The sequence below is a fragment of the Sinohyriopsis cumingii genome, chromosome 2 (assembly GCF_028554795.1).
Source record: "Sinohyriopsis cumingii isolate HCF-2022 chromosome 2, ASM2855479v2, whole genome shotgun sequence".
Lineage (NCBI taxonomy): Eukaryota > Metazoa > Mollusca > Bivalvia > Unionida > Unionidae > Sinohyriopsis > Sinohyriopsis cumingii.
Genome location: NC_142962.1, coordinates 17966136 through 17978484, shown reverse-complemented (window position 1 = coordinate 17978484; position 12349 = coordinate 17966136).

The following is a 12349-nucleotide window of genomic DNA, read 5'->3' as shown; positions in this document are numbered from 1 at the left end:
TCTACAATTAACTGAAATATGATCAGATATTAACCATTACTGAATATTAAAGTGCGAGGTAGCCTCTAACAGAAGCCCCATTTTAAACTGTCAAATGTTTATTGTCTTCAGCATCAAAATTAACCTTAGAGATCAGTGTTTAAATGCACGATTGTCGCGAATTTAAATGTTGCAATACATTGTACTTTTATGACATCTATGTGTAGTGATAAACTATCATATACCTATGATCTGTCACATAATAGGGCAAGAAATAACTTGGTTTTGCCTTTGAAGAATTTGATCATTTTCGTCGTACATGCGTTCACCGTTACCTAGGGTGGAAAATTGTTTTTCGTGGTACGCGGCTGTACTAGCAAGTATCTCATCATTACATGAGATTATTTGGATCTTACTTTCATTACATGAGATAATGTGAATCTCTAATTACATTAGATTACATGAGATTATATGAATCTTACTTTCATTCTATGAGATTATATGAATTTCACCTTCATTACTTGAGAATATATGAATCACATTTTTTTCCACTTGGAAATGTTTGTGTAAAGGAATAGAATGAGTCGTGTGGTGAGAGCTAGAAAGAATAACTGTAATTATAGAATATCTCTCTCTCTCTCTCTCTCTCTCTCTCTCTCTCTCTATATATATATATATATATATATATATATATATATATATATATATATATATATTCATATATATATGAATTGAATTAACTATTGTGCCATTAGGTGTGTGTGTGTGTGTGTGTGTGTGTGTGTGCGTGCGTGCGTGCGTGTGTATTGATTTGGATTTTTAACGTATCTTTAATAATTTTACAGTCATATTGCTACGATGACTGCAGTGTGGCAGTTTATAGTGATGTCTAGTACTGGAGCATCATGCCGCAGACATGTAGTATGATGTCCCACCCAGTCAAATTATCTAGACACCAGGCCGACCAGTCCTAACACTAACCTCTTAATGCTGAGCGCCAAGCGAGGCACCTGTTAGTACCATTTTTAGAAGTCTTTGGTATGACTCGGGATGGAACCCATATCCGAGGCGGACGCTTTAACCACTAGGCAACCAGAGCTGTCATTGTGTCATTAGGCTTGAATGTGTTATTATGTAAAGAGTCTTCATGCGCCACAATTATATAATCCATAATGTCCTTAAATGAATCCACAACAATCACAAAATAGTGCTTCAGTTGAAAAGTCAATAAGCACTTGCAATTCCACTGAATAATTTAAATAAATAAATCGTCTCAAATTAAAACTAAACACAATTAAGAGGATGATTCTACCATACAGGTGTTAAAATAGAAATAATAATTCGGACGTAAATAACTTTCTATGCCTCCCCACCTAAAGTATATCGCAATTCCACCTACATTATTAAACAAGGTCAGGTCTATTTTCTTAAAGTCGTGCTATAAATTGGAGACGTTGAGATCCCTACTCTTAACCATGTACTGGTCTTATAGTTTCTCGAAATGATTTGTTCAAGACAATATGGGTCGCTCCCTATGCCCAGATGCTATCCCATGGGTCATTACTGCACGGTGAACCACTTTAGAAGTGCACATGAGCATAGTTTATTGGGTCTTTTGTTACCCTCTGGGTCTTATCCTCTGCCGTCATAGTTTCCAAACCGTTTGGATCCTCACTCTAGAACCGACACATTCTTTCAGTGTATGTAAAGGCCGAATCATATATGCAGCAAGCATTTTGCCAATGGATTTCTACTTCCTATTTGTGACTGGCTTCTGGGCCATAACTTGAAACTATCCCAATTCCATTTTTTTTAAAAATACTTACGCTTATGTTACATAAAAATTCTAATTCAGATTATAACAATTAAGATAATGTTGGTAGGCTTAGGTAACGTCAAAAAAACTTTCAGTTAGCATTTTGAGTTTGCTCCATACATATGAAGTCGAAATATACAAATGCAGCCTTTTTATTATTCTGAATATTTTCGAGTCTGATTTGGAGTTGAGTCAAGTTTTATGGTAGAGGAACCAATAATTCAATGCACGCAAGACATTTATTTGTGGCCATACACTATTAGACGTGAAACAGAGATTGACTTGTAAACTGAGACTCAAATCCGCTATCTTTTTGATATAAAAGTTATGATTCTTGAATTATCAGGCGAAATATCATGCAAAGGAAAAATGCTAAGTGTATTATTCATTTTACTGGGAGTGTGTAAAATCTAATGGCACAAGAAATGAAAGTGGTGCCGGAAAGCAGTCTTTATTATAGTAAAAGAAGTCTTTTCTGAGTTCCATGGATACAATTATAAGAATGTGATTAAAGTTATGTTGCCCAGTCTTTTATTGCATGACTGCGCCTGCAGCAAAGTTAAACATGTTCATTGAAAAGATTGCTCAAAGACTCGCCAATAGATGTACCTTTACATTCTGGTGTGTTAACATCATGGATTGTGATAAATATATAACAAATACATGCACTGTTAGCATATATGTGTGTTCGATACGTTGATTAATGATACAAGTACGAAAAAATAAAGTCGATGGAATTAATAATGATAGAGATAGAGTTTATATTAAAATGAGAGTTCAAGCCTTGAACAATCTCATTAACTTACGTTAATTGCGCAACACGGTACTTGCTATTAGATATGAAAATGTAGACTACCAAATGCAATCTTGTACCCATCACATCAAAAATACATCCAACTAAACAGACGTCTAAATCATTATACACAGAAGGGAAGTTTTCCACAGGGGAAATAAATTAGCTTTCTAATTTTGAAGAAAGCAATAATAGGAGAGACAAAATATATACATCAAGCAACTTGACTGGTATAGCTTTGTTTGTGATGCAAATGTGGAGATACACAATAAACAATAAAACACCCTTTGATCACAAATGTTAAGTGAGAATCTCTAGTTAAATTAAGTTACGTTGCCTTAAACTGTGTAGGTAAGTCCTTTTCTCGAACTAATTTCTACGAGGTAGAGTACATTTATTTATTTGAGAGTTGTATTAGGTGCATGAATACTCCATTTCGCTACTTCCCAAAGTACCATGCCAGTCATGGTACAACTGGGGTCACGTTAGAAAATCTTCCGCTGTAAATTCAGCTGGCTTTGTTTACTTTCGTTAGACTTTGGACATTAACAATCACAAAATGAATCTTTCCTGTGCACATATAAGCAGCATTGTGCCTGAGTATGTTTAGTGTCGCAGTAAATCCAGCGGCAATGAGTAGGTACACTTATATTGTATCAAGTTACAAGCTATTATCGTTCCGCAACTATTTTCTTTGGCCATTCACTTTGATGGTGATATATGATAAAAGTTAAAGCGATATAAAATCTTCCGTTGAAATGTTATAAAGATGAAAAACTGTTGTATTTCTGATTTCAATCTGAAATTCAATTGTCACAGGCATCATGGAGGACGAAAAAGCTTATGCCCTATTCGGAATTCAGACGGCGGGGAGGTTTTCGTTTGATTTCTGTAAGTGGTCCATGGGGCAGGCAGGAGCTTCGAAGCCTTGTATTCACATCTGTATTGTTTCAATATTGGATGCACCGTTGGCATATCATCACCGGTGTGGACACAGGGGACAAAATGAGAAATGGTGTTTTGATTATATTTGTATATGTCGTTATTAATATTTGCTAATTTTCATTTTTAGTTGGTACTGCCTCCTGAAGAGTAACAACGTTGTGAATATAAAGTCATCAAGTTTAAGTTTTTCAAAGATTTTATTTTTGTCTGCGATTTAATACTTTATTACCAGAATTACGCGCAGATCCATTTCTTTATCATTTATATTTGAAAAGTAAATCTGTACATGGAACAATATGGAATATATGTATTAATTCATCAGGCTAAGCCTTGAGACGCGGTCTTGTTATTGAAAAAGCAAATTGTATGTTGGAAGTATGCTGTTCTGGGACACGGAGTCAGAAAACTTTTACTACGGTAGTTGAAACAACAACACACATATCAAAATTTGAATATATATTATTCGTGATCTCATGGATGTTTCGCGGGCTATAAGTTCGCGTTGTGCCATTTCTTCAATTACAACTGAAGTGTAGTCCTTATGCAACACAGCCGGTATTTCATTATTCATGGATGCGCATTTGTCCACTACATCAAGGATAGATTTTCCTCGGCGATGGAGTTGTCGCATGGCGCAATAGGTATGTGTTTGCGATTGTGTTGAACTTTGTTTCCTCCAAAATACGGATTTGATCGTGCTTTTGGGCTTTCATGGATAGTGGATGTCTGATAACTTTATCAAGTACATTAAACAGACCTCAGCTTAAAGCTTAACACTTTCACATCCGAAAATGACACTGTCGTCAAAAAGCTCTCCAAAAGTTACAAATATCTAGTTTCAGTGATTGTTTGTTGTATGGCTGATTACTGTAGAGCGGCAATTTTCATATATAAATTTTGGTTTTCCTGCCTGCGTTACAAGTGATATAAGGCCCTTCATACACCTAAGAAAAGGTTATCAAAAATGAAACTTTGCTAAATACCAATTTGTAATTGTAGTGTCCGTTATTATAAATTGTAAGCATTGTTTTCATATGGCTAACTTATTGTAAGCGCTAAAAGGAACGTAATAGTGAGTTTAAGGCCATTCTTGTTTACAAGCAGCCTAAGTTTATCCATTGGAGTACGTTACATTCCATTACGGTATAAGTCAAACGAAAATGTTTTTAAATAATGATGCTATAAACAAACAATTCATTCCCGTTTTAGGACAGTCTATGGTAGTGCAAATTGTAACCAGAGTTTAAAGCTGCGTTATGGAAATCAAATATGATTTGAGAGGAATTATTTATGTAATATATTCATTGAAAGTACTAGATTGCTCACTGACATTTGGATTAATGCAATGTGCGTGGCTCCTCTGTAGTCTCCAGTGATGTGACACTGATCACGCACTCTTTAATTGATGCAGTTAAAAGCTCCTTAACAGATAAAACAAGGAGTGGCTGTTGAAAACTAACCAATGTTATCACGATTATAATCATGTCTGCAGGCATGGGGTGCACTTCGCAGTAACGTCGATGGATTTAATGAAATCCTCACCTGAATACTTGCCGAGGTACAACATTGGCGGTTCCATCGCATATAAAAACACTGTAACAAAACCCGCCAGTTACTTATTCAGTAATTTGCAACGTATTCATTTTAACCTCTGGTTATCGTCGGGAAGCGAATCTTCTATGGGACACTCAGATATTCAAAATCCGTTGCAACGCGTAAGTTTCAAAATACTTTTTTAAGATGTTGGCATCATTGCACGCTGCGGCTTCTCGCTGACCAGTAAAAGTCATGTTTGTTAAGCATCTGCTCAGTGCAAAATACATGGATGCGAGTCGACAAGGAAACTTTCTTCCATAGTACCTGCAAAGTGTTCGGGAAAATCTTTCATCCACATGAAGTGGCTCTATGCTATTAAGCAGTCCATGTTACTCAATAAAAACGAGCAATGCATTTGGTTGGCACGGGTACATTTGGTTATAATTGGTTTGAGTGTAGGTCTTTTTTCGAAACAAACATTACAATTGATATCAGGGTTTAGTTGTTCAACCATATCGATGTCAGTAACCTGCTCAGGAAATTTAATGTAAGCAAACTTGAGCTTCACTAGGTTCTGTCGGTATTTTCGAGGATGCTGTGCATAAGCGCTCGCAGGATGCGGAGTTGGTTTGATATCCAATTCAAAACATCGTCCTACGTTTTTCACGTTTATCATGACCCGCAATGGAATATACGCTAAAAATGAAATATAACTCGACTCACGACATATTAAGATTTACAACGAGAATATTGTCCATCTTGCCCAAGGAGGCTGACGAGTGTTGTGTAATGTTAATATGATTCCCAGACTCACGACTGAGAGCAGCTTCACAACAGTTTTGCTTGGTTTTGTATGAACGTGGCATGATTTCCTTCCAGATGAAACTTCAAAATCACGGACACTCTTGTGTAACTTAAAAACGTAGACTTAGATTTGTTGACGAATATACTCAGCGCCTAAAAATTAATAAAAACTATGGAAGTGGTCTCATGTATCTGTTTCACGAAACTGCCTTACAGTCAGTCCCAGCACCTCTCAGGATCTTTATTACACGTTCTAATTCGTACTGTTTAAGCTGATATATAGTCGGCATAGCCGTATGTAATAAATAAAACATGGTCTAATGATTTATTCCGACAATGAATCTTTCTAATATTTTACTTTACCAGGGTCTGAAACCGCAATCACTTCAATCAGGGATCTTATTTCACTGACTTCATTGTCATTTTCCTCAAAGACATCATTAGTTTTTTCCTCGAAGATACGTTCCACGTTCGTGTTGGTGAGTCTTCGAAACAGCTCGCGATATTACTCTGCAACAGACCCGAATGGTCGGCAAATATGATTACGTGACCATACTCCGGTGCAACATTTAAGGCATTGTCCATCACCGGGGCTAACACGTAAAATGAAGAAATGTGATTTGCAATAATCAGAATGTCATATTAATGTTTCCAAGGTACAGACTTTAATATCGATTGGGTCTAACATTATTTAAATGACTGCCGTCTCCAGTCAACTCCATTTAACCTCATCATGTGCATAGAGTGGTATCTGAACCAAGACATCAAAATGTAGATTATAGGCTAGAATGTTACGGAGTCCATCAAGCGACAGACAAAATGTTTTGGTGTTACTGTATGATCATTTTGTAGATCAAACATTTTCCAAATAAACGGGTTTGTTCTATCCTGGATCATAAAATCCGCTTGCAAACCTTGACAGAATTTTTCTGTGCATGTGTTTATATTACAAATGATGCAGCAGATACATTTAGATTTTCAAGATACATTAAGGTTAATCATAATGAAGTTTCCACGCTTTGAAGCAGGATTATGTTTTACAGTAACCGACTTTATTTTTGCTAAAATAACATTTATAACCAAATGACGTTTTGACATGTAGAATTTCATAGAGCTGGTCTACTTAACTATTTACAAACTTGACCTCTCTTTCTAACCGATAGTGATGTGTAATAAATGTGTCATGCATACCTTTGACAAGCCTTTTGCAATTCAAATTAATTTGAACGAAAATTCGAACAATGTTAACCATCTCATGCTGTCGAAAGTCACTAGTATTTTGCTATAAAACTAAATGAGTACGTTTTTATATTTATGTTGGAATTGGTGTTTTTCTTTTTTTATTACAAATACTCATTTGGGCACATTTTTGTATCATTGTTGAAGACAGCTTCCATGATACATTAAATAATTTAAGCCGATTATAATGACAGTGTTCATCTAGGTGTTCATATACAATGCAAGTGATTTAGCAATATATGATTTTACAAATGATTATGTTGCTTGTTTTCGTTCATTCGATTTTTGGTATCTGTTAAAGAAGCGAATTTTGAGACTGGGTAAGTCTAGGTTGTATGTAGTATGTAATGCTTTTGCTAGAGGAAACGCCTTCCTGGCAGATCATAATAAAGGTTGGACAAGTATGACATTCTGTAGAACTGTCATTTGAATATATTATTGTTATGTATATTTGATTTAATTATATCGGATTTAAAATAAATTTATTTCATTAAATGTTTTGTAAGTTTTATTTTTTTATTATTTTTCATTACATGATATTTTAATTTAAATTTATTCACTAGAGATGATACTTTTTTAAGAAAAAAATTTGACATTGACTGTTAGTTTATAAACACCAGGTGTTGATCTAAATCCTGACCTTTCTTCAGAATTTGCAGCAGCCTTCGTAAACAAGTTATATTTATTTTAAAATGATTGGTTGTTTCCAAGGTCATAATGGGACCTTGTTTTTATTTCTTAGAGTAAACATGATTGGTTTTCGTCAGGGACACACTGGGTAAACGTGATCTGTAACAAGTACTTGCTTCTATAAACTTCCAGAAGATGATCATGTAACCCTTGTTTACGTTTTAGTTAGCCCATATAACCCATGTTTTAGAGAAATAACCTCAGTAGAACTGGGCTGTTAAATTGTTAGTTGTACGTTGTGTTGTTTGGAGTTATTTCAAATTACTTGGATTCAAAAGGATTGATTCCATTATCTTTTCTGGAAAATACGTATGCTCATGTAATATTGTGGAACAAGGACAGATTTTTTTTATAAAAAATTATTCAGCTATCAGAAACCGGAGTGATCATTTTTATTTCTACAAGGAACTGTAGACTTCAACACTACAGATTGCATCACACGTCATCGTCTTCCATCTTGGATTCTTCGTCGGGATTCGAACCCGAAATCAGTATTTTTTGCATTTGATTCTATAAAACTGTAAGTTCATATTGTCTTTCATTTTTACAGAATTTTTCCAGGGAAAGAAATTATTGTACTTTTCAACGCTTTAAAAAAATACTATTTCTTGTGTTACTATTTTTCGAACCTAAACAAGTGGCATAAAATTATAATAAACTGAAACAATAAGATAAAACGGTTGTGTATACACCATGCTAGACTCGTTCTGGATAACACAATGTCCATGGTTTCATTCTCCATTTCCTAAGACTTTGCCAATGAGCTCAACGTTGAGATAAAATGTTATAGAAACTGATGTTCTATACCGATTGGCTATCGCAAACATCAAACAAACTGTTCTGATAGCCTTTCCAGGCGTACGAAATACAGCAGAGAAATAAAGCAAACGTAATGTTCAGAAATAATAACTATATTTTCCCCACGCAATAGATTGTGATTAAGGTAGTAATAACAAAGCACCATTCCACTTCCTTCAAATAAATTTCAATGTTCAGTATATAAGAAAGTTTTCACTAATTCTAATGCATAAAGAGATAGAACGATAAATGTCGACCTTTGATAACCAATTTATCATGGTGTTGTACCATCTGAATTGGTAAGGTGGTTGCGATAATTACTCCTTGTCAATAACATTCTACAGCTGGATAAATAATTTCGCTCTCACGGCGATCTGTTTTCGCGGATCATTGGTTATTTTAATTAAGGTGAGATCTAAATGTCAAACGCATGTCTGTTTTTATCCAAGACGTGTTTGATTATGTGCAAGTGCCTTCGTGTCATCATTCGCAGTTCTTAACGTCATTAAATAAGTCATGGAATTGCGTAGAAGTTCAAGACATGCGGCCTATAGTAGTCAGTCATAGCCTTTTGAGGAACTTTTTTCCTCTTCTAAAACCAAGTGTGTCATGAATCAACGAACTCCAGCAAAATTAATACAGATGTTGTCTGGTTTACCTTGAATTTTCTATGTAACCATAACGTATTCTTCACGGTATTACGTACTTGCAGTTTTTTTCTTGGTACCAATGAAAGTATTGATGATTTGGAGTACGAGATATAGGCCTTGTTGCTTCATCAATCCTCATCACATGGTGGTCGTAAAACTCTGCTGTATGTTAATGTAAAGAACGAAAAGAATCATTATGTTAAAAATATACATGTTATTTATTACAAAATATTGCAAACGTTTACAAAATATAATGTCATCCATATACATGCCTCAAATGTTATTTTCTTAATAATCTTTTATGAATACTTTTTCTAAATGTTGCGATTCTGACGTATTATAAAAATATGATTTAACAAAATCGTGACCCCCCAGTAAAGATAAACTGAGCCTAAGGTGGTATAATTTGTTAGATGAGTACATAAATACAAATTCTATGGTGAATTATGCTTATGCTTATTTTCCGTAAATGTGATCCCAATATTTACAAATAGGCCATATATCATACGTTAAAGTGTCAGGTTATTCACGCACGCTTCGCTGAGAATATCTGGTAGAATCCAGAAATTTATATTTCATATGACTCGGTAAGTACATTTCCTGTACACAACGGGAGCGAGACACTAGCTATGTACCTACAAGACAACTTGCAACTCTTCATGTATTCACTGTGCATTTTACTCCCCAACGTGTTTGGAGATTGTAGAACAGGCTAGAAGTGCTATTTTGCATGTCGTAATGGAACCAACTACTTTGCCCTATGCAAGCTGAATTAGGCAAGTAATGGAGGCAACTTGTTTGCCGTGTGATGGATCTCACGATACTCTTCTAAGTAAAAAGATTTATTTTGCGAGTAATCTTCTCCTTTATTATATTCGTTTACATTCAGTAACTTTTATAGAACCAGTTACAGTTATTTCATAGAACCATATTTATTATTTCATAGAAATAGTTTCAATTATGGTTTAGAGCCATTCCGGTCATTCTGAATTACAACTCAATTAGATCATCTCTTTAGTCAAGTGGGATCTGGAAATAACCGGTGAACTTCTGATAGTTGTAAAAACAAACATCATCTGATATTGATTAGAACCACTTTGCGTTACGCATAAATACAAATACCGCTGACTCAAATAAACAACGACGGTTGTGTGATTTTTAAACCTTCTTTACTTCAACTGTCAGCTGCAATGAGGTAATAAATGAAGGATGTTCAATACTTTAACATTTTCAATACTTCAACATGTTCAATACTTTAACATGTTCAATACTTTAACACTGTAATTAGGTTATACATCTTCATCTTTAATACGCTACTTTCCAAATCATTATATCTTGATTAGCTTGCCGCACAGGCGTTACTAAGAATACTCTGATTGGAGGAAAGATATCACAAGAATGAACCAGTGTTTGTCATTCACTGCTGTAGTTTATCTGAGGTCCGTTGCTTAATTTATCAAGTGCATTTCCTTCCACATTTTAGAACCAACATCTTGTTGGCGATAATCATCTCAAGATGCATCGTTGCTCTAGAAACGATATAGCAACCTATATCAAAGACTATACAAATTTTAAGACTCTATGATCAAAAACGTAAATAACAGAAAAGAAGCAAAACCAATAGTTATATAAAACTAAACAAACAGTTTCAAAGTTATAAATGGAAGAAAAAAAATGAGATGAACTTACAGTATTATGAAACAAAGATAGTCCTTATAAAGGTCTATGAAACTCCCAAATGAAGGAAAAATTCCTTATAACTTTCAATACTGTAAATGTACTGGTCCTCCAAGAACTGTAACGTTGTCAAGATGGTGTTGTCAAGAATTCCTCCGAATACCTTATAACAGTTCCAGAATAATACTATAATGCAAATAATGAGCACTTTCTATTTCCACTGAACAGTCCAAACAATTTTTTTTTTACTTCTCGAATAATATCTAATTACAACATAAAAAGGCTGCAGACTTACAACAGTAATACAATACGTGTGAAGGATTCCAAAAATCGAAATCAATCTTATTGATTCATTTCTCCTTATATAAACCGTATATTGTAGCTGTACATTTTTTAATACACCCAACGTAACAGCATACACTATTGAATCTGCGTCGAATTAAACATATTCACGTGCCCTGCACAAACAATTGAAAGCTACATAATTATTCTCGGAACATTGATATCCCATCAACCATTGAGAAACTACGACATTGGCTCCATTTTAAGTCTTATTATTAATAATAATTGTCAATACATACATGAACATCCTATACAATTTGCGTTCTTAACATAGCCAGGTCACGTAAACAGTTTATAGAAAAAGATATTCTACATAGTTTACAACAAGGAACAAAAATAAAAAATCAAATACAATTATGTACCAGGAATTACAAAAATATAGAAATACTTAACAAAATAATCCTGCCGCTGTCGATGTTTCACATGCATCTGCTATGCATACGTTGTCTCTTATTTCCTTCATTAATGTGCATATATTTATAGATCTCCACGATATGTAAATGTAATAAAATACTGATCCGTGTTTATGTCCTCTTCTTGGTCAACATATGCTCCAGCTTTACATTTTTAAAGGATTTTATATGTTTGAGTATACCCTAAAGTCTGTTTTTGAGGGTATTTCGCAAAAACTAAAGCTAATTTGGATTAAATAGATTTTTACATACATTTTAAATGGGGTTTATCTATTTCACTTTAATTTAGATAGTGTAATACTTGTCGGTTTGATAATACTTGGAAGTTTCCTTCAAATGTCTGAAAAAATTATGACATTGGGTGATGTGCTACTTCCGTAGGGATAAATGCCATATGCTGGTTTACTTGTCCGATAGACCTTTTATTTATCTTCGAGATCATCCTACTGTCTATTGAATGATATGTGTTTGTGCTATATGGTGTATGATATACTGTGTAATTGTTATGATCAAGCACGGTTTCAGCGCGCGCTCCCTGCTGCAAGCAATGTACACAAGATGGATTTGCAATTCGATGTTGATCGATGTTCTTCAAACTTTATTTGAAATTCAATACATAATGTAAGCAACAAAGTAATTTTAAAACCTATGCGTGTTGAGAAGCATG